This window comes from Pseudophryne corroboree, chromosome 9, assembly GCF_028390025.1.
Source record: "Pseudophryne corroboree isolate aPseCor3 chromosome 9, aPseCor3.hap2, whole genome shotgun sequence".
Classification (NCBI taxonomy): Eukaryota; Metazoa; Chordata; class Amphibia; order Anura; family Myobatrachidae; genus Pseudophryne; species Pseudophryne corroboree.
The window spans coordinates 228,004,498-228,026,325 of NC_086452.1; the positions used below are offsets into that span (position 1 = coordinate 228,004,498).

Here is a 21,828-nt window from a genome sequence, read left to right on the forward strand (position 1 = left end):
AGTGCTGACCACTGACACCACTATTCCACTTTCTACCGCCTGCCCTTGTGGAACCACACAGCCCAGCAATGGGTCATGCTGGGCTGTGTGGTTCCACAAGTGCAGGCGTGTCAAAGTGCTGACCACTGACACCACTATTCCACTTTGGACCGCCTGTCCTTGAGGAACCACACAGCCCAGCAATGGGTCATGCTGGGCTGTGTGGTTCCACAAGTGCAGGCGTGTCAAAGTGCTGACCACTGACACCACTATTCCACTTTCTACCGTCTGCCCTTGTGGAACCACACAGCCCAGCAATGGGTCATGCTGGGCTGTGTGGTTCCACAAGTGCAGGCGTGTCAAAGTGCTGACCACTGACACCACTATTCCACTTTGGACCGCCTGCCCTTGTGGAACCACACAGCCCAGCAATGGGTCATGCTGGGCTGTGTGGTTCCACAAATGTTCTTTGGAAAGGAATGAACATGACATCATTAGTGTCTTTACTTAATATGTTTTTTTTTGTTTCACAGATATCTACACAAGAAAAGAATGTAAAGAAGAACAAACACTACTTTTTTTGTTTTATTACATTTTATTTTTTATTCCAAAATAAAATACAATTATTTATATTTCTTCAATAAATTTTTAAAATGAGAAGTTTTGTGTTTTTCTTTAAATTATTAGTAAATAAAATGTAATATATGAGATGCAGTGGTATTGTGTTAGGTCGCCCATGGTACAGCAGGAGAACTGTCGTGTCCCTTTTCATCCATGATGATTCAAGCAACTTGGGAAGGATACTCCGCAAGACCTGTGGAAGAGAATAGTATGAGGTTCCAGGTATTGGTAATAGTGTCACCCTTCTATGGAAAGAAAAGGTACAAGCAACACTTTGACACAAGCAGGTTACAGCGGCCCCAAATGCAACCCTCCGGCACTTGAGAAACTACACATCCAAGCATGCCCTGACACAGCGTAAGCATTGCTGTCAGGGCATGATTGGATGTGCAGTTTTGCAAGTGCCGGAGGGCTGCACTTGGGACACGCCGGGGTGACTTGGACAGGAGGGGGTTTTGGGCAATACATCTTACCTGAGGGGGGTTGTCTGCTACATGGCGGTGGTTCAGGTCCACATCACAAGTAGGACGTCCATGGTAGAGTGGGGTAAACTGGTCCAATACTGGAGTGGCTTTGCAGAAGTGTATCCTGGGTAAAACTGTGAAATAATGGGTACATTTCCCTCAGCAGAGTGAAGAAAAAAATATTATTTTAAAAAATCAATTAAATAATACTTGTGAGTCAAAAAAAGACAAACCAAGTAGATAATCCCTTTAAATATAAATAGATATGCTATTAGCAATCCAAAAAGCAAAAAAAAATACATTTAAAAAATTTTTTTTAATTAGATCCCGCCAGCAAAGTGAGGCGGAATAAAATTTACGAAATTGCTGTCGAAAAGCACTGTTGTCGAATCGACATTCTTCAATTGAATATACTTTTGTCGAAAAGCCGCATTTTGACCATTGCAGACATGTCGAATTTTGAAAAAGGCGATTTGCAAAAAGTCGAATCTGAAACGGCAGGTATTTTGACGAAAAGTACTGTATTGCATTGACGAATCCAATTCGACATGTTTTTTTTGTCGAAAATGCCCCATTTTTCGACATTTTCATGAATTCGACCGCAATTGCATATACCCCTTAGTTCTCTATTAGGGAAACATTATCTCTAAGTGCTGTGCATTACTGCTGCCCTCTTGTTATGGATCTGGCTCCAGTCTTCGACAGCCCCCTCTGTGCTGGCTGTATCACTGTGGCTTCGGAACACCCTCGGCTATCACTGCCCGCCTTTTCCAGGGCCGTCTTTTCGTATGGGCTCAATGGGCTCTTGCCCAAGGGCCCCCGGAGTAAAAGGGCCCTAAGCTGATAGCTGAGGGTCCCCTCTTTCCAGGGGTACCAGTTTTTTGAAAATCGGCCCTGGGGAACCGGAGATATCCGACTTCAAAGCAGTGGTCCCCATCCAAGCCTGTTAATTGTTCTTACCAGCCAGATATCTTGGGTTCTTTCTGACTTAGAGTTTTTCTGAGGGTATTGTCCAAAAGCTGGGACTCTCCCCTTTCAGTGAACACTGGCCGCTTGTCTGTACTATTCCCAGAACCAGAGATATCAGCCTTCAAGCAGCTGGTCCCTGCTCCAGCTCCACACGCTTAATATGCTGTTTTATATTTTTGTTGGTGGATTGCACTGGCTCCTAATCTCTGATCGCCAAGTCCCCAGTACCTCCTGAAAGGTGGGACTCTCTAGTGTTTTATCCCATTGAAAGCTAAGAAATCTTTCTCTAACGTCCTAGTGGATGCTGAGGACTCCGTAAGGACCATGGGGAATAGACGGGCTCCGCAGGAGACAGGGCACTTTAACAAAGAATTTGGATACTGGTGTGCTCTGGATCCTCCCTCTATGTCCCTCCTCCAGACCTCAGTTTGAATCTGTGCCCGGACGAGCTGGGTGCTACTTAGTGAGCTCTCCTGAGCTTGCTAAAAAGAAAGTATTTTGTTAGGTTTTTTTATTTTCAGAGAGATCTGCTGGCAACAGACTCTCTGCTACGTGGGACTGAGGGGAGAGAAGCAGCCCTACTCACTGAAGATAGGTCTAGGTTCTTAGGCTACTGGACACGATTAGCTCCAGAGGGATCGTACACAGGATCGCACCCTTTGTCGTCCGATCCCGGAGCCGCGCCGCCGTCCCCCTCGCAGAGCCGGAAGACAGAAGCCGATGACAGAAGCAAGAAGACTTCGAAATCGGCGGCAGAAGACTCCAGTCTTCATATGAGGTAGCGCACAGTACTGCAGCTGTGCGCCATTGCTCCCACACTAAACCCACATACTCCGGTCACTGTAGGGTGCAGGGTGCAGGGGGGGGCGCCCTGGGCAGCAATAAGAGACCTCTTGGCAAAAGTGGGCATATATACAGTTGGGTACTGTATATATGCATGGGCCCCCGCCATATTTTTACACAGAAACGCGGGACAGAAGCCCGCTGCTGAGGGGGCTTCTTCCTCAGCACTCACCAGCGCCATTTTCTCTCCACAGCTCCGCTGAGAGGAAGCTCCCCAGGCTCTCCCCTGCAGAATCACGGTAGAAGAGGGTAAAAAGAGAGGGGGAGGGGCACATAAATTTGGCGCAAAAACAGTATATACAGCAGCTACTGGGTTAACACTAAGTTACTGTGTAATTCCTGGGACATATAGCGCTGGGGTGTGTGCTGGCCTTGTGGGGGAACTGTCTTCAAAAAGAGCATCTCCTGTGTGTGTGGTGTGTCGGTACGCTTGTGTCGGCATGTTTGACGAGGAAGGCTATGTGGAAACAGAGCGGGAACAAATGAATGTGGGGTCGCCGCCGACACCCGATTGGATGGATATGTGGAAGGTTTTAAATGATAATGTTACTTCCTTGCATAAAAGGTGGGATAAAGCTGAAGCCTTGGGACAGCCGGGGTCTCAGCCCATGCCTGATCCTATGTCGCAGAGGCCGTCAGGGTCTCAGAAGCACCCACTATCCCAAATTGTTGACACAGATATCGACACGGATTCTGACTCCAGTGTCGATGGCGATGATGCAAAGTTACAGCCTAAAATGGCAAAAGCCATCCGTTACATGATTATAGCAATGAAGGATGTGTTGCACATCACAGAGGAAACCCCAGTCCCTGACAAGAGGGTTTATATGTATGGGGAAAAAAGGCAAGAGGTGACCTTTCCCCCTTCGCATGAGTTAAATGAGTTATGTGAAAAGGCTTGGGAATCTCCAGATAGAAAACTGCAGATTTCCAAACGGATGCTTATGGCGTATCCTTTCCCGCCAACGGACAGGTTACGCTGGGAATCCTCCCCTAGGGTAGACAAAGCTTTAACACGCTTATCCAAGAGGGTAGCCCTGCCGTCACAGGATACGGCCACCCTAAAAGATGCTGCGGATAGAAAGCAGGAGGGTACCCTGAAGTCCATTTATACACATTCAGGTACCTTACTAAGGCCGGCGATTGCGTCGGCCTGGATGTGTAGTGCTGTAGCAGCATGGACGGATACCTTATCTGAGGAACTTGATACCTTGGACAAGGATACTATATTACTAACCCTGGGGCATATAAAAGACGCTGTCCTATATATGAGAGATGCTGAAAGAGACATTAGCCTACTGGGCTCTAGAATAAATGCAATGTCGATTTCGGCCAGAAGGGTCCTGTGGACTCGGCAATGGACAGGAGATGCCGACTCAAAAAGGCACATGGAGGTTTTACCTTACAAGGGTGAGGAGTTGTTTGGGGAGGGTCTCTCGGACCTGGTCTCCACAGCTACGGCTGGAAAGTCAAATTTTTTGTCATATGTTCCCTCACAACCTAAGAAAGCACCGTATTACCAAATGCAGTCCTTTCGATCACAAAAAGGCAAGAAAGTCCGAGGTGCCTCCTTTCTTGCCAGAGGCAGGGGTAGAGGAAAGAAGCTGCACAATACAGCTAGTTCCCAGGAACAGAAGTCCTCCCCGGCTTCCACTAAATCCACCGCATGATGCTGGGGCTCCACAGGCGGAGCTAGGCCGGGTGGGGGCGCGTCTCCAAAATTTCAGCCACAAGTGGGTTCACTCCCAGGTGGATCCCTGGGCTATAGAGATTGTGTCTCAGGGATACAAGCTGGAATTCGAAGAGATGCCCCCTCACCGTTACCTCAAATCGGCCCTGCCAGCTTCCCCCTTAGATAGGGAAATAGTGTTAGCTGCAATTCACAAATTGTATCTTCAGCAGGTGGTGGTCAAGGTTCCCCTCCTTCAACAAGGAAGGGGTTACTATTCGACCATGTTTGTGGTACCGAAACCGGACGGTTCGGTCAGACCCATATTGAATTTAAAATCCCTGAACATATACCTGAAAAGGTTCAAGTTCAAGATGGAATCGCTCAGAGCGGTCATCGCAAGCCTGGAAGGGGGGGATTTTATGGTGTCTCTGGAAATAAAGGATGCTTACCTTCATGTCCCCATTTATCCACCTCATCAGGAGTACCTCAGATTTGTGGTACAGGATTGTCATTACCAATTCCAGACGTTGCCGTTTGGTCTCTCCACGGCACCGAGAATATTTACCAAGGTAATGGCGGAAATGATGGTGCTCCTGCGACGGCAAGGAGTCACAATTATCCCATACTTGGACGATCTCCTCATAAAGGCGAGGTCCAGAGAGCAGTTGCTGATCAGCGTGGCACGCTCTCGGGAAGTGTTACAACAGCACGGCTGGATTCTAAATATTCCAAAGTCGCAGTTGATTCCTACGACTCGTCTGCCCTTCCTGGGCATGATTCTGGACACAGGCCAGAAGAGGGTTTATCTCCCGATGGAGAAGGCTCAGGAGCTCATGACACTGGTCAGAGACCTATTAAAACCAAAACAGGTGTCGGTGCATCACTGCACGCGAGTCCTGGGAAAGATGGTGGCATCATACGAGGCCATTCCCTTCGGCAGGTTCCATGCGAGGACCTTTCAATGGGATCTGTTGGACAAGTGGTCCAGATCACATCTACAAATGCATCGGCTGATCACCCTATCCCCCAGGGCCAGGGTGTCTCTCCTGTGGTGGCTGCAGAGTGCTCACCTTCTCGAGGGCCGCAGATTCGGCATTCAGGACTGGGTCCTGGTGACCACAGACGCAAGCCTCCGAGGGTGGGGAGCAGTCACACAGGGAAGAAATTTCCAAGGTCTGTGGTCAAGTCAGGAGACTTGCCTTCACATCAACATCCTGGAACTAAGGGCCATATACAACGCCCTACGTCAAGCGGAGACCCTGTTTCGCGACCGATCGGTGCTGATTCAGTCAGACAACATCACCGCAGTGGCTCATGTAAACCGCCAAGGCGGCACAAGGAGCAGGGTGGCGATGGCGGAAGCCACCAGAATTCTTCGCTGGGCGGAGAATCACATAAGAGCACTGTCAGCAGTGTTCATTCCGGGAGTGGACAACTGGGAAGCAGACTTCCTCAGCAGGCACGACCTCCACCCGGGAGAGTGGTGACTTCATCAAGAAGTCTTCACGCATATTGCAAGTCGGTGGGAACTGCCACAAGAAGACATGATGGCATCCCGCCTCAACAAAAAGCTGCAGAGGTATTGCGCCAGGTCAAGAGACCCTCAGGCGATAGCTGTAGACGCACTAGTGACACCGTGGGTGTTCCAGTCGGTCTATGTATTTCCTCCTCTTCCTCTCATACCCAAGGTGCTGAGAATCATAAGAAGAAGAGGAGTGAGAACAATACTCATTGTTACGGATTGGCCAAGAAGGACTTGGTATCCAGAGCTGCAAGAAATGCTCACAGAGGACCCATGGCCTCTGCCTCTAAGACAGGACTTGTTGCAACAGGGGCCTTGTCTGTTCCAAGATTAACCGCGGCTGCGTTTGACGGCATGGCGGTTGAACGCCGGATCCTAGCAGAAAAAGGCATTCCGGATGAGGTTATTCCTACGCTGATAAAGGCTAGGAAGGACGTGACGGCTAAACATTATCACCGTATATGGCGAAAATATGTTGCTTGGTGTGAGGCCAGGAATGCCCCTACGGAGGAATTCCAGCTGGGCCGTTTCCTTCACTTCCTACAGTCGGGAGTGACTTTGGGCCTAAAATTGGGTTCCATTAAGGTCCAGATTTCAGCCCTATCCATTTTCTTTCAAAAAGAACTGGCTTCTCTACCTGAAGTTCAGACGTTTGTAAAGGGAGTGCTGCATATCAAGCCCCCTTTTGTGCCTCCAGTGGCACCTTGGGATCTTAACGTGGTGTTGAGTTTCCTGAAGTCACACTGGTTTGAGCCACTTAAAACCGTGGAGTTAAAATTTCTCACGTGGAAGGTGGTCATACTATTAGCCTTTGCTTCAGCTAGGCATGTGTCAGAATTAGCGGCTTTGTCACATAAAAGCCCCTATCTGGTTTTCCATATGGACAGGGCAAAATTGCGGACCCGTCCGCAATTTCTGCCAAAAGTGGTGTCATCTTTTCATATGAACCAACCTATTGTGGTGCCTGTGGCTACTCGTGACTTGGAGGATTCCGAGTTACTAGATGTGGTCAGGGCTTTGAAGGTTTATGTAGCCAGAACGGCTAAAGTCAGGAAAACTGAGTCCCTGTTTATCCTGTATGCACCCAACAAGCTGGGTGCTCCTGCTTCAAAGCAAACTATTGCTCGCTGGATCTGTAACTGTTATGATTCCAGTACTCCTGACCGGAGGAGATCTTATGACAATGGCCAGAGTACTGGAAGGGAATGCTGGTTACGGGAGCAGGAAAGACTAGTTGCCCCTGGCGCCCTAACTCTATTGTCTCACCCGTGCTATCGGAAATCCCTTGCGAGACTATGGTTTCTTGAGCCCCTGGCAGCCACGTTTGAAAGGCGGATTATGTCTGCCCAACTCCGGTGCCCCCCGGTCTTAGTGAGAGACAAAGGGAAATCCGAGGCAGGATGATGACAAGAGGACCTCTGACTACAACAGGCCAAGGGCAACAAGCTAACTAACCAAACTTGAAGTATGCGCGGAAAAACCACCAGATAAAAGGACAACCAAAATCCACTAGTCCATTACTCCTACCCAGCACCGTTGGATACCAGAGTGGATCTGTGGGAGCGGAATCCTCCGCAAAAGCTCCGAAACACAAATAATAAATAATAAGTAATAAAGCGGCCAAGCCGCAACACACGGCTATGCCGCGACTCACGAACACCACTGGATGTTTAACGGTGCTCAGTCAGGACTCTAGGAACAGATGACGACTTCCGAGTGCAGGACAACTGAGGACAGGAACGACCGGATACAGCAGGACTGGAAACACTCTCAGCAAACAGATACAGCATGCAGGAAGCTATTACCGGCGTCTGTGTGAGGCACTGCAAGAGCATATAAACCGAAGCCCTCCAATCAACTGCTGCCAGTGCTGATTGCATGAATGCCGTGCAGCTGCCTTGCTGCACGGCCAGGAAACAGGTGCCCTTACTAATTTAAATGGACCCAGCAACGGGGAACGCGGTCCGCCAGTGGCGTCCCCGTTGCTAGGGTCCGTGCGGCTCCGTGCGCCCGGCGTCTAGCGTTGCCAGGGAGCCGGCGGCTGTACGCGCACGGCGTCCCTGGTTGCTAGGCGCCGGGCCGCACCGACGAGCGGACCCCGGCGCCTAACAGTACCCCCCCCTTGAGGAGGGGTCAAGGAACCCCTAAAGCCAGGTTTCCGAGGAAATTCCCGAAAAAATGCCCTCTTGAGCCTCGGGGCATGGAGATCCTTATCCAGGACCCAAGACCTTTCCTCTGGACCATAGCCTCTCCAGTGCACCAGAAAATAAAGCCGACCCCGGGACAATTTGGAATCGAGAACCTTCTCCACCAAGAACTCCTGTTGTCCCTGTACATCTACTGGTGATTTCCCCTGAGAGATCTTCCGAGGAAATCTACTGGAAGAAACGTATGGTTTCAACAGGGAGCAATGGAACGTCTTTCCGATCCGGAGAGCTCTTGGTAAACATAACCGGAAAGCAACTGGGTTGATTTTTTTAATAATATGAAATGGTCCAATAAATTTGGGGCCCAATCTAGCTGAGGTTTGTCGAAGTCTAATGTTACGAGTCGACAACCATACCCTGTCTCCCACCTTAAAAGTGCAAGGACGTCGGAGCCTGTCCGAAAAAATTTTCTCTCGAAATGCCGCTTTTCTGAGGGCAAGGTGCACTTTTTTCCAAATGACTCTGAGATGAGAGGTTAAGGTTAGCGAGGAAACAGAAGAATGTTGAAAAAAAGAATTAGCTCTGGGGTGAAAACAAAAAACTGAAAAGAATGGAGACACATTAGTGGAGGAATGACAAGAATTATTGTAAGCAAACTCCGCCAAAGGAAGAAACTCGGACCAATCATTCTGGAGTTTGGCTGAGTACAAACGCAAATACTGTTTTAATGATTGATTAACTCGCTCGGGATGGTAACCGGATGTTAAAGACAATTTCATCTTTAATGAGGCACAAAAGGACTTCCAGAATTGTGCAATGAATTGTGGACCCCGATCAGAAACAATATCAGTGGGCAACCCATGAAGTCTGAAAACATGGCGGAGAAACAAAACAACCAATCCCTGGGCAGATGGCAGTCGGGGAAGAGCAATGAAATGAGCCATCTTGCTAAAACGGTCCACTACCACCCATATGACTCGGAATCCGGCTGACAGAGGGAGGTCTACCACAAAATCCATGGAAATATGAGACCATGGCCTGAGAGGAACATTTAAGGGCATAAGTTGCCCGATAGGCAAGGAACGGGGAACCTTATGCTGTGCACAGACCTGACAAGAAAAAACAAACTCCTTAATGTCTTTAGAAAGACCAGGCCACCATACTGAGCGGGAGACTAATTCCAAAGTCTTAGAGATCCCCGGATGCCCGGCAACTTTGCTATCATGAAATTCAGTCAAAACAGTAGCTCTCAAAAACTCAGGGACGTAAAGACGACCAGCAGGAGTATTTCCAGGAGCTTGATGTTGAAGCTGCTTTAACTGGGTAAATAAATCTTGTGTGAGGCCTGCCCAAATGACTGAAGACGGAAGTATGGGAGTAACAGGACTGTTATTATGAACTGGAAGAAAACTGCGTGACAGGGCATCCACCTTGGTATTCTTGGAACCTGGCCTAAAGGTGATAATAAACTTGAAACGAGTAAAAAATAAAGCCCAACGAGCCTGCCGGGCATTCAGCCGCTTAGCTGATTCGATGTACTGAAGATTTTTGTGGTCAGTCAATACTGAAATGGTATGTGTTGCTCCCTCAAGCCAATGTCTCCACTCCTCGAAAGCCCATTTAATAGCCAGTAACTCCCGGTTACCAACATCGTAGTTGGATTCAGCGGATGAGAATTTCCTGGACATGAAGGCACAAGGATGTAGTTCCAGAGACTCCGGATCCTTTTGAGATAGGATAGCCCCCACTCCAACCTCCGAGGCATCAACCTCAACAATGAAGGGCAATTCTGGGTTGGGATGTCTGAGGACTGGAGCTGAGACAAAAGCTTGTTTCAAGGCCTGAAAGGATAACTCAGCTTCACGTGACCAGTTGGTAGGATCCGCTCCCTTCTTAGTCAGTGCCACCATGGGAGCAACCAGGTCGGAAAAAGAATGAATAAATCTTCTATAATAATTCGCAAACCCTTAAAAGCGCTGAATTGCTTTTAAGTTGGTGGGTTGCGCCCAACTAAGGATGGCTTGGAGCTTCTTAGGTTCCATGCTGAATCCCCGAGGGGAAATAATGTACCCTAAAAAGGATACCTCCGTGACATGAAACTCACACTTCTCCAGCTTGGCATATAGATGATTTTCACGTAATTTTTGAAGAACCTGACGCACCTGGGTAACATGTTGTTCAATTGAGTCAGAATAGATCAGGATGTCGTCTAAGTAAACGACCACGAATCTTCCTAGAAAGTCACGGAGCACATCGTTAATGAGATCCTGGAAAACTGCCGGAGCGTTAGACAAGCCGAACGGCATCACCAGATACTCGTAGTGACCCGACTGAGTACTGAAAGCCGTCTTCCACTCATCTCCAGACTTGATTCGGATGAGGTTATATGCTCCCCTCAGGTCAATTTTAGAAAAAATCACAGCCGAACGCAGCTGATCAAAGAGGACAGAAATCAGCGGCAGAGGATAAGTATTTTTAACTGAGATCTTATTCAGGGCTCTAAAGTCAATGCAAGGTCTGAGTGATCCATCTTTTTTCTCCACAAAGAAGAAGCCTGCACTTAAAGGGGATTTAGATGGCCTGATAAATCCTTTCCCTAGACTCTCCTTAACATACTCATTCATGGCCGCAGTTTCTGGCCCGGATAAAGCATATAACCTTCCCTTTGGCAATGTGGCACCGGGAATTAGCTCAATAGCACAATCATAAGGCCGATGGGGAGGCAGAATGTCAGCATTGCCCATGGAAAACACATCAACAAAGTCCTGGTATTCCACGGGAATGAGTTCGGGAATGGCAGCAGCTATTCTAACGGGAAACGTAATACATTCCTTATTACAGATGGTACCCCATTGTGAAATCTCCCCCGACTGCCAATCAATGGTGGGATTATGAAAGGCCAGCCAAGGGTGACCCAGAACCACTGGAACTGCTGGGCAATGGGTAAGGAAGAACTCGATCTTTTCGGAATGAAGAACTCCTACCGTAAGTAGTACAGGAGGTGTACAGAGGGAAATAACCCCATTGGACAAGGGACTCCCATCTAAACCATGCATGGTGATACACCTACCCAAGGCTAACTGAGGAATACCTAAGGCCTTGGCCCAAGTTAAGTCCATAAAGTTCCCTGCAGCTCCACTGTCGACAAAAGCCGACACCGAAGAACTGAGGCTGCCAAAGGAAACTTTAGCTGGGACTACAAGGGAGTTATTCGAGGAGATAAGCTGCAGACCAAAGTGAACCCCCTCACAATTCACTTGGTCGAGGCGTTTCCCGACTTGTTCGGACAATTACGGGCAAAATGTCCCTTACCCCCACAGTACAAACAAAGACCAGAGTTTTGCCTTCTGGCTCTTTCTTCTGGAGACAGTCGGGAGAGACCCATCTGCATGGGCTCCTCTACGTCCTCAGGAATGGAAAATACACATGGAGTAGTCCTGACTGGTGCTCCTTTTTCAGCCCTCCGCTCTCTGAGACGTCGATCAATCTTAATAGAAAGCTCCATGAGTTTATCGAGAGTCTCAGGAGCGGGATACTGAAGGAGACTGTCTTTTATAGACTCAGATAAGCCGAGGCGAAACTGACTGCGCAGGGCTGGGTCATTCCAGCCACAGTCGTTCGACCAACGGCGAAACTCTGTACAATAAACCTCTGCAGGATTTCTACCCTGTCTGAGAGCGCGTAACTGACTCTCAGCGGATGCCTCTCTATCAGGGTCATCATACAAAAGCCCTAAAGACCCCAAAAAAGCGTCGACTGACAACAATGCCGGATCCTCTGCTTTTAAACCAAATGCCCAGGTCTGAGGATCCCCCTAGAGCAAAGAAATAATGATTCCAACCCGCTGAGATTCAGTACCTGAGGAGATCGGTCTTAAACGAAAATAAAGTTTACAGGATTCTTTAAAATTAAAAAACTCCTTCCTATCACCAGAAAAACGGTCAGGCAAGTGCATTTTTGGTTCAGGGACTACCCTCGGGGAAGTTCGTAAAAGATCTTCCTGCGACTTCACCCGCAGGGAAAGATCCTGAACCATCTGAGTAAGTTCTTGAATCTGGCTGACTAGGAGCTGACCAGGATTTGGCCCTAAACCTGTGGGATTCATGAGGCCGATAACTCTTACAAAACTGAATAAGGAAAAAATCAAACCCTGTTTAATTTTAAGTTTTGGTTTGGCCGGTAATAATGTTATGATTCCAGTACTCCTGACCGGAGGAGATCTTATGACAATGGCCAGAGTACTGGAAGGGAATGCTGGTTACGGGAGCAGGAAAGACTAGTTGCCCCTGGCGCCCTAACTCTATTGTCTCACCCGTGCTATCGGAAATCCCTTGCGAGACTATGGTTTCTTGAGCCCCTGGAAGCCACGTTTGAAAGGCGGATTATGTCTGCCCAACTCCGGTGCCCCCCGGTCTTAGTGAGAGACAAAGGGAAATCCGAGGCAGGATGATGACAAGAGGACCTCTGACTACAACAGGCCAAGGGCAACAAGCTAACTAACCAAACTTGAAGTATGCGCGGAAAAACCACCAGATAAAAGGACAACCAAAATCCACTAGTCCATTACTCCTACCCAGCACCGCTGGATACCAGAGTGGATCTGTGGGAGCGGAATCCTCCGCAAAAGCTCCGAAACACAAATAATAAATAATAAGTAATAAAGCGGCCAAGCCGCAACACACGGCTATGCCGCGACTCACGAACACCACTGGATGTTTAACGGTGCTCAGTCAGGACTCTAGGAACAGATGACGACTTCCGAGTGCAGGACAACTGAGGACAGGAACGACCGGATACAGCAGGACTGGAAACACTCTCAGCAAACAGATACAGCATGCAGGAAGCTATTACCGGCGTCTGTGTGAGGCACTGCAAGAGCATATAAACCGAAGCCCTCCAATCAACTGCTGCCAGTGCTGATTGCATGAATGCCGTGCAGCTGCCTTGCTGCACGGCCAGGAAACAGGTGCCCTTACTAATTTAAATGGACCCAGCAACGGGGAACGCAGTCCGCCAGTGGCGTCCCCGTTGCTAGGGTCCGTGCGGCTCCGTGCGCCCGGCGTCTAGCGTTGCCAGGGAGCCGGCGGCTGTACGCGCACGGCGTCCCTGGTTGCTAGGCGCCGGGCCGCACCGACGAGCGGACCCCGGCGCCTAACAGTAACACGATTCAGCAGGCTCATTCTGCGGCTGGATTGCCGCTGCCAAAATCAGTCAAAGCCCATTCCACAAGGAAGGTGGGCTCTTCTTGGGCGGCTGCCCGAGGGGTCTCGGCATTACAGCTTTGCCGAGCAGCTACTTGGTCAGGTTCAAACACTTTTGCAAAGTTCTACAAGTTTGATACCCTGGCTGAGGAGGACCTTGTGTTTGCTCATTCGGTGCTGCAGAGTCATCCGCACTCTCCCGCCCGTTTGGGAGCTTTGGTATAATCCCCATGGTCCTTACGGAGTCCCCAGCATCCACTAGGACGTTAGAGAAAATAAGATTTTACTTACCGGTAAATCTATTTCTCGTAGTCCGTAGTGGATGCTGGGCGCCCGTCCCAAGTGCGGACTTTTTCTGCAATGCTTGTATATAGTTATTGCTTACATAAGGGTTATGTTATAGTTGCATCAGGGTTGATCTGATGCTCTATTGTTGTTCATACTGTTAACTGAGTAAGTTTATCACAAGTTATACGGTGTGATTGGTGTGGCTGGTATGAGTCTTGCCCTGGATTCCAAAATCCTTTCCTTGTACTGTCAGCTCTTCCGGGCACAGTTTCTTTAACTGAGGTCTGGAGGAGGGACATAGAGGGAAGAGCCAGAGCACACCAGTATCCAAATTCTTTCTTAAAGTGCCCTGTCTCCTGCGGAGCCCGTCTATTCCCCATGGTCCTTACGGAGTCCCCAGCATCCACTACGGACTACGAGAAATAGATTTACCGGTAAGTAAAATCTTATTATTTCCAGGATCTGGAGATATCTGCAGTAAAACAAGCTGCCCTGACCCCTGGAAAATGATGAATATTAAGCCCACTCCACTATCCACCCCTCCTCCGTGTATTAAACATCCCCTACCACTCTGGAAGTCATGTCCTGGGGCCCCTTCATTCAGACCAATGCCCCCTCTACAGTTTAGTTTAATTATTTCTCCAGGTCCTACATGCTGAGCGAAAGATAGAACACCACCTACCGCCCGCGGGACATCAAAGCTGCCGCTGATAGCAACTCCAACCCCTACCACTGATGGGTGGGTAGGGGCCCCAGTGCATTGCTGTGCCCAGGGGCCTACACTGCTGTTAAGACGGCTCTGGCCTTTTCCCTATATATCTCAGTTCACTTTCACTTAAAAATAAAAAAACACTTTACATACTGTATATGTGTTTCATCAAGTTGAATTCGAGGACATTCTGCACAGACGCCATAGTGCCACCCGCTGCTGCTTTATGGGATGTGTAGTTCTCAGGGACATATAGCCCATTGGTCACTGCACGCACTGCCACACAGGGACACTACAATTCTCATCGGGCAGGGGCAGATCCAGAACAAAATGACACGGGGGAGCATCATGACAGGAGAGGAGGAGGCAGGGTATGCATGCCAAAGGCAGGTGCACTCCTGGGAAAGTGGGTGTTGCTTCGTAACAAGGGACGTGGCAGTGATTGATGCCAGGGAGAGGCAGTGGGTGACACAGAGGATGACGGTGAGAGATAATGGGAAATGGAAAGGTAGTGGGTGACAGGAAAGGGTGAAGGGGGGAGAGGCAGTGGGTGACTCCATGCAGAAAAAGACAGGCAGTGGGTGACTGGGAGAGGCTGTGGGTGATAGGTGGATGGGCAGAGGGAGGTGACATGGTGGGAGGAGGAACACTAGACTGGAGAAGGGGGTACACATGGCTGAATGAGGGGGACCCTGTGACTGGTGGGGCAGTGGGCTGGTTGGGGGAGGGAAGGGGGGTGACACTGTGCTGTCAGGATGGGAGACACTTTGTGAATGGAGGGGCAATGGGCAGGATGGGAAGGTGGCATTGATATCGGAGTGGGAGGGGGGACCACTGGGTTGAATGAGGATCACTGTGACTGGACTGGTTGGGGATTCTAGGTGGGGGGCGTGTAGTGAGATAGGGGGCATACAGGGAATTACCCTGCTTGTTATGCAATTTTAAACTTTGTCTCTGCAGTTCTGTTAGAAGTCAGCCACACTATTTTCTGCAAGTTATGCAACCACCCTGAAGTAAATAATAAACGTGGTGAACTGGTCCCTTAAGGAATGGAGTCCACAACCTCAGATGACCTGTTCTTTTCTTAGCTGTTGCTGTCCCCTGCAAACTGGAGCCCTGGGAGTGCTGGTGGGTGGTGGGGCTTTCTATCTGTCTTTCTGGTAGTCCCGATCCTGGTCTCATCTTGGCATCTGGATCCCGGTGTTCACGGACGGTGCACATGGTAGTACTCTCAGTACTCCCCGCAACTGTGAGACTTCCAGGTCAGGTCTCGCAATACTTTGCTGTGCAGTTACTGTGTCAAACGGCCTCTTTAGTAGCAATAGAACTGCACCAACTTATTATCGCTATCATGGGCACATTATTAAAAAAAAACAATTTCTCTTTAACAACAGAGGGAGGGCACGTGCGCGGAATCAGCCTATGCCGTCAGGCACTGCGCAGGTGGGCGGGACTAATGAAGTGTGTACATGCTAAACTTAATTGCCGTGCAAGAACTGTCCGAGAGGCTCAAAGCCCTGCCTTCAAACTGATTCGCAAGTGGACAGGAGGGCAAACCGGGAGGTATGTGGTGTCAGATCTCGGATGGTCGTTAGCAGCTTTTACCGGAAAGTTTTATTTTCCTGTCTCCTTTGGGCCTATTTTCACAGGTGGCCTGGAGCTACAGCTCCTTCCGCCCCATTGTTAATCCGGCTCTGGGTAACTGTAGAACTAAACGGAGCTGCGCACACAATCAGTATATAAAGTACTAGCTTCGGGGAGTGCTCCGCCCGCTCCTGTCACCCGGTCCCTTGCCGCGCCTCCGGACACCACCTCCTGTTTCTGCCCTCTATCTCATTGCTGTGCTGTATCTGTGGCTGTGCCGCTCTGTATCTCCGCCCAGACTCCTGCACTCATCTGTGTTCACTCCCGTTTTCAGTCCTGTGTGCCCTGCAGAGTGCAGACAGCCATGGAGTGACAGGAATGGGAGACGCCTGTCACTGAGCAGCGCTGCGGGAGTCCGTGTTCCCGCAGCGCTGCTAAGAAAACCGGTACAAAATGGAACACCAATTTTATCCGGTACAGACCATAAAAAATCGGTACTGTGCTGGCTAAAACGGTACAGTTGGAGGGTATGGATCTAGTGGTAGAGCGAATGGTTACATTGCTCGCTCACGCACGCTTCTCCCATAGACTTTATGTGGGAACTCTGCCACTCCGCAACGCCCGCACTGTAGCCCCAAACTCATTTTTTCTCTTTGACTGGCACATCTACATAGTAAGACCTTTATTTTAATACCAAATACTAAAAGACACTCTGCGCTAATTAATATTAACAGGCTTGGAAAATTAGAATGAATTCAACGAGGCTAGAGCTGGCCGAATTAGAAGCTAACTTCAGCATCGTATGAATTCACGTGTATATAAAAAAGAAACAATTTATTCAATAGATTGATCCTATGGACCTAAAAATAGATACATACATGTACTTAATATAAAAAAACTGTATATATGCACAAATAACCACATATGTGACCTAATCAGAACTTTTTTCTATATAGCCGGCTATATGGTGGAAATCCGTATATGGGAGGATCAGATATTAAATATAGACTAAGTCCACAGTCTCTTGTGTATAAATTATCCTCATCACTGGTGGGTTTATAGATGACCAATTGTATTTCGTTTGTCAATTAGAAGAGACCATACATTGGAATAAAAAGTTCATCACTTGATAATGTTAAAAAGTCTCAACAAAACTGCTTGTAATCGATGCGGGCTCCAAATAGCCTAAATGGATTAGCTGCAATGTGCTCACCCTCCGTCTCAATTCATAAGACGAGTCCAGCAGGACACTCACTGTGTGCGCCGTGGGGATGCAGCTAGGAGGCTCCGGACGTCTCCGACCTCCAGCGTGTATTGTGCCACTGCAGTCCCGAGAGATCTCACTGGTAGATTACCGCTAGTGTCCGGCGCTTGCACAGTGATAAACAGGGATATCCAAGGTAGATGGTAATGTCATCGGTTACTTCTCTTCTCTTTATTTTGATACCTCAACCATATTTTAATGTTCAGCCGTTCTCTCGAAATAGTACAAAACCTTTGTGAGGCGGCGGCGGGCGGCGGCACGGCGGTCGGGCCGGGGCACGGAGGAACTGGGATCCGAGAGGATCCAAGTTCCTCCAATCAGCGCCCCAGGATTTGAGCTGGGCGCCGGACGCGAGCCAATCGTGGCTCGCGGTTTGGCGCCCAATGAAGAGTCTCCGCGGCGGGCCAATCAGTGCTCGCTGCGGCGGACCAATCGGAGTCTGCCGCGTCATGGCTCCGCCTCCTCCCAGCGGCTTATATCAGGCGCTGGGCGGCGGCGGAGCTCAGTTTCGCGCCGGAGCAGTGAAGAGCTCCAGAAGACAGCGGGAGAAGACGAGAAGCAGCGCCGCCGGAGGAGGCTGAAGAACCAGCGATGAAGGAATACGGCTGCCGACGCTGAGATGACAGAAGAGGCGGAGCCAGGAGTCCAGCAGCGGAGGTCCGGCGGAGAGTGCTGCAGAGAGAGGGAAGCAAAAGAGCTGACGAAGCTCCCCTCTGCAGCCTCTCCCGTCGAGGCGGGTAAGAGGCCTTGGGCCTGCACCACCCTCTTGTAGGGTGGTTCCCCACTAGACCACCGGGTGTTCAGGCATTAGGCCCGTGGGTAAAGTCAGGCCCTTCCGGCCTGTGGTCATTCAGTCGGGCCCTCCCGGCCCGTGGGTATAATCGATCGGCTCCTCTGGGTCCGAGGCTGCGCGCAGTCGGGGTTCCCCCCGGCCCGTGGCCCGGCGAGAAGGGGCACACATACCCAGTCGGTGGTTTGGGCGTTAGGCCCAAGCCGCCTAAGCGGCGCAGTAGGCGGGCACTAGGCCCGGGGGCAATCCAGGCAATAGGCCTGTGGGGACATTAGAGGGCATGAGGCCCTAGTGTTTTTTTTGGTCCATTAGGAGAACATAAGGTGACCCTGGGCACCAGGCCCAGGTCACCCCCCGAGCGAAGGAGTTAGGCGGGCACGAGGCCCGTGGGTGACGTCAGGCCTCCAGCCTGTGCGCAGTCAGGGGGCGCTAGGCCCAGTGAGTAAGTGCCCCCACAAGGTGAATAAAGGTGACACTGGGTACTAGGCCCAGGCCACCCTGAGGTGTTAGGTAGGCAGGTCCGCTTGACCTGAGCCCCCGGAAGTGTACAGGAGGTGGGCAGGCTGTGTGGCGCCCACCCCCCATTCAGGGGTAGGGATTTAAAGGGACAGCACCGTTTGATGTTGTACTCCGATGTGTGTATTGTTACCGTGCAGGGCAAAACGTTGTTATAGAGTTTGTGCATAGTTTGTGTTGCACCACTTACACTTGAGCCAGTTTGAGGGCTTTGTTATGCAGTTAGTGTAGCGGACGCACACTAGATTAGAGTTAGGTCCTGCACGGCTGTTTCTCTTTTTGCCTTCTTATAGGGACCTGTAAGTGGAGAAGATCGGAGTACAAGACGTAGGACAGTGAGTAACATCTGTCTGTGTGTGCCTACCTGTCTCCCTTCCTTCAGGGCGAACGGTGAGCCTTGCACGCCGGTGCAAGGTAGAATTTCCACCTGGTGCGAGAGTGCCAATAGGTGAAATTCGAGCTCTGAGGCGGACGCCTGGGATGACCCTCAAATAGCCCGAAAGCACTACTTTCCTCGGCTCCGAAGGGCGTTTCGGTCCACAGTTAGGAGGACAGCACTCAGTAATCTCCTTCCTCCTAGGTCATCATGTCCGGGTCCGACAGAGGAATTTCAGCCAGGTCCGTTGAAGGTTCCGGTACCTGAAGGTGAGAGAGAGCGGCGCCTGGTGAGTACCGAAACTACACCTGCACGGCAGCAGGTACCACCACACGCACCGCCGTCTCCCCTCTTACACCTTACAGAATTGATACTGTATACAGATAATGGGGGAGATGTACTAAGCCTGAAAAGTGATAAATATCACCGGGGATTAGGTGAAAACCGGACCGGACCAAATTCTGGAATGCCGGACCGGATCAGCTCCCTGCAGCGACCTCTGCCGCTGGGGAGCTGTGAAAGCGCGTCCCCGTCCGGGGGGCGGGTCCGCGGACGGGCTGTCAGTGGGGAGGGAGAAATCCCTGCCGGCTCCCGCACGAAGCTGCTGCACTGCTAGGAGGCTGTCAGCCCTGCACAGTGGCGCTGTCTGTGCGCTGCTGTCACACAGGGGAACCGCTGTGCAGGGCTGACAGCCTCCCACCTACCCCGCTGGTACTACACTCGGGTAGAGGGATGGAGGGGGGAGAACGGACATAGCTGCTGGTGCTGCAGCTAATCTATTTCACACACTGGCTGCATAGGGAGGTTTTTTTTTCTTTTTTAGAGCAGTATAAATATATAAATAAACAAATAATAATAAATGACCACTTGCCCATTGTTTTTGTTGGGAGGGTAGGGGGTGTGACCACGCCGCCTTTATAAAAAAATATAATTAAAACTAATATTTATGAGCAGCGCCACATGCAGTGGTGCCATGAGGCGGGTAATCAGGTATTAATTACCCTGTCCCAGGCTGCTGGAGGGGCCCGACAGGGGATTCTAAAACTAATATTTATGAGCAGCGCCACATGCAGTGGTGCCAAGAGGTGGGTAATCAGGTATTAATTACCCTGTCCCAGGCTGCTGGAGGGGCCCGACAGGGGAGTCCACATCCCCCTTCCCAAATATACTTACGCTTGGCGGTACTGGGCAGCGTCCTGTAGTGCACATGCGTCATGTTCCCAGATGTCACTGGGCAGATGGCGCCGTCGGCCGAAGAGGAGGGACCTGCTTCTGATTAAGCAACCTGGCCCCTTTGCATAAATTGCACACAATTAATACTTTAATTAATCATATCTTTCAGAGGTGTAGATACGCACCCAATTTAGGCCACACCGCATTACATTACTGGGGCCCAGCATGGCTTTCCACGCCCCTGTGGGGTGGGGCGCCGTTATATCCATTCCGGTTGGTAGAATTGGGTGCAGAACACCCAGACAAACTTATATGCTATTGGTGCCGAAATAGGACATCCTTAGATATCAGTACCAGGTCCCGGAATGGGGGGCAGACCATCTTAGATACCTGTTCCGGGTTCCGGAACAGGATGCATACCACCTTAAATAGCTGTTTCATGTGCCGGAATTGTGGCAGGACACCCAGACAACCTTAGATAGCCTTTCAGGGAGCCAGAATAGGGCGCAGACCACCTTAGATACCTGTTCCGGGTACCGGAACAGGGCTCAAACCATCTTAGACAACCGGTCCGGATGCCGGAACAGGAGGCGGACCACCTTAGATAGCTGTTTCAGGTACCGGAATGGTGTGCGAGACACCCAGACAAATTTAGATAGCTGTTCAGGGTGCCGGAATAGGGCGCAGAACACCTTAGATACCTGTTCCGGGTGCCGGAACAGGGCTCAAACCATCTTAGACAACCGGTCCGGGTGCCGGAACAGTAGGCGGACCATTTTAGATAGCTGTTTCATGTGCCGGAATGGTGTGCAGGACACCAAGACAACCATAGATAGCTGTTCCGGTTGCCGGAATAGGGCGCAGACCACCTTAGATACCTGTTCCGGGTACCGGAACAGGGCTCAAACCATCTTAGACAACCGGTCCGGGTGCCGGAACAGGATGCAGACCATCTTAGATAGCGGTTTCAGGTGCCGGAATGGTGTGCAGGACACCCAGACAACCTTAGATAGCTGTTCCGGGTGCCGGAAAAGGGCGCAGAACACCTTAGATACCTGTTTCGGGTGCCGGAACAGGGCTCAAACCATCTTAGACAACCGGTCCGGATGCCGGAACAGGATGCAGACCATCTTAGATAGCGGTTTCATGTGCCGGAATGGTGTACAGAACACCCAGACAACCTTAGATACCTGTTCAGGGTGCCGGAATAGGGCGCAGACCACCTTAGATACCTGATCCGGGTGCCAAAACAGGGCTCAAACCATCTTAGACAACCGGTCCGGGTGCCGGAACAGGATGCAGACCATCTTAGATAGCGGTTTCATGTGCCGGAATGGTGTACAGAACACCCAGACAACCTTAGATAGCTGTTCAGGGTGCCGGAATAGGGCGCAGAACACCTTAGATACCTGTTCCGGGTGCCGGAACAGGGCTCAAACCATCTTAGACAACTGGTCCGGGTGCCGGAACAGGATGCAGATCATCTTAGATAGTGGTTTCATGTGCCGGAATGGTGTACAGAACACCCAGACAACCTTAGATAGCTGTTCAGGGTGCCGGAATAGGCCGCAGACCACCTTAGATACCTGTTCCGGGTGCCGGAACAGGGTTCAAACCATCTTAGACAACCGGTCCGGGTGCCGAAACAGTAGGCGGACCATTTTAGATAGCTGTTTCATGTGCCGGAATGGTGTGCAGGACACCAAGACA

The 21,828-nt window shown here is 50.3% G+C and overlaps 1 long non-coding RNA gene across 1 annotated transcript in view; it reads right to left on the reverse strand.

Annotated features, from left to right (window-relative positions):
* Positions 1–619: 619 nt before the first annotated feature.
* Positions 620–21,828, reverse strand: part of LOC134957912 (uncharacterized) — a 51,002-nt gene continuing 29,793 nt past the window's right edge. The window contains exons 2-3 of the long non-coding RNA XR_010186792.1: positions 1,074–1,198; positions 620–793 (exon numbers count right to left, since the gene is read on the reverse strand). This is a non-coding gene — a long non-coding RNA (uncharacterized LOC134957912). The remainder of the gene's footprint in view (positions 794–1,073; positions 1,199–21,828) is intronic.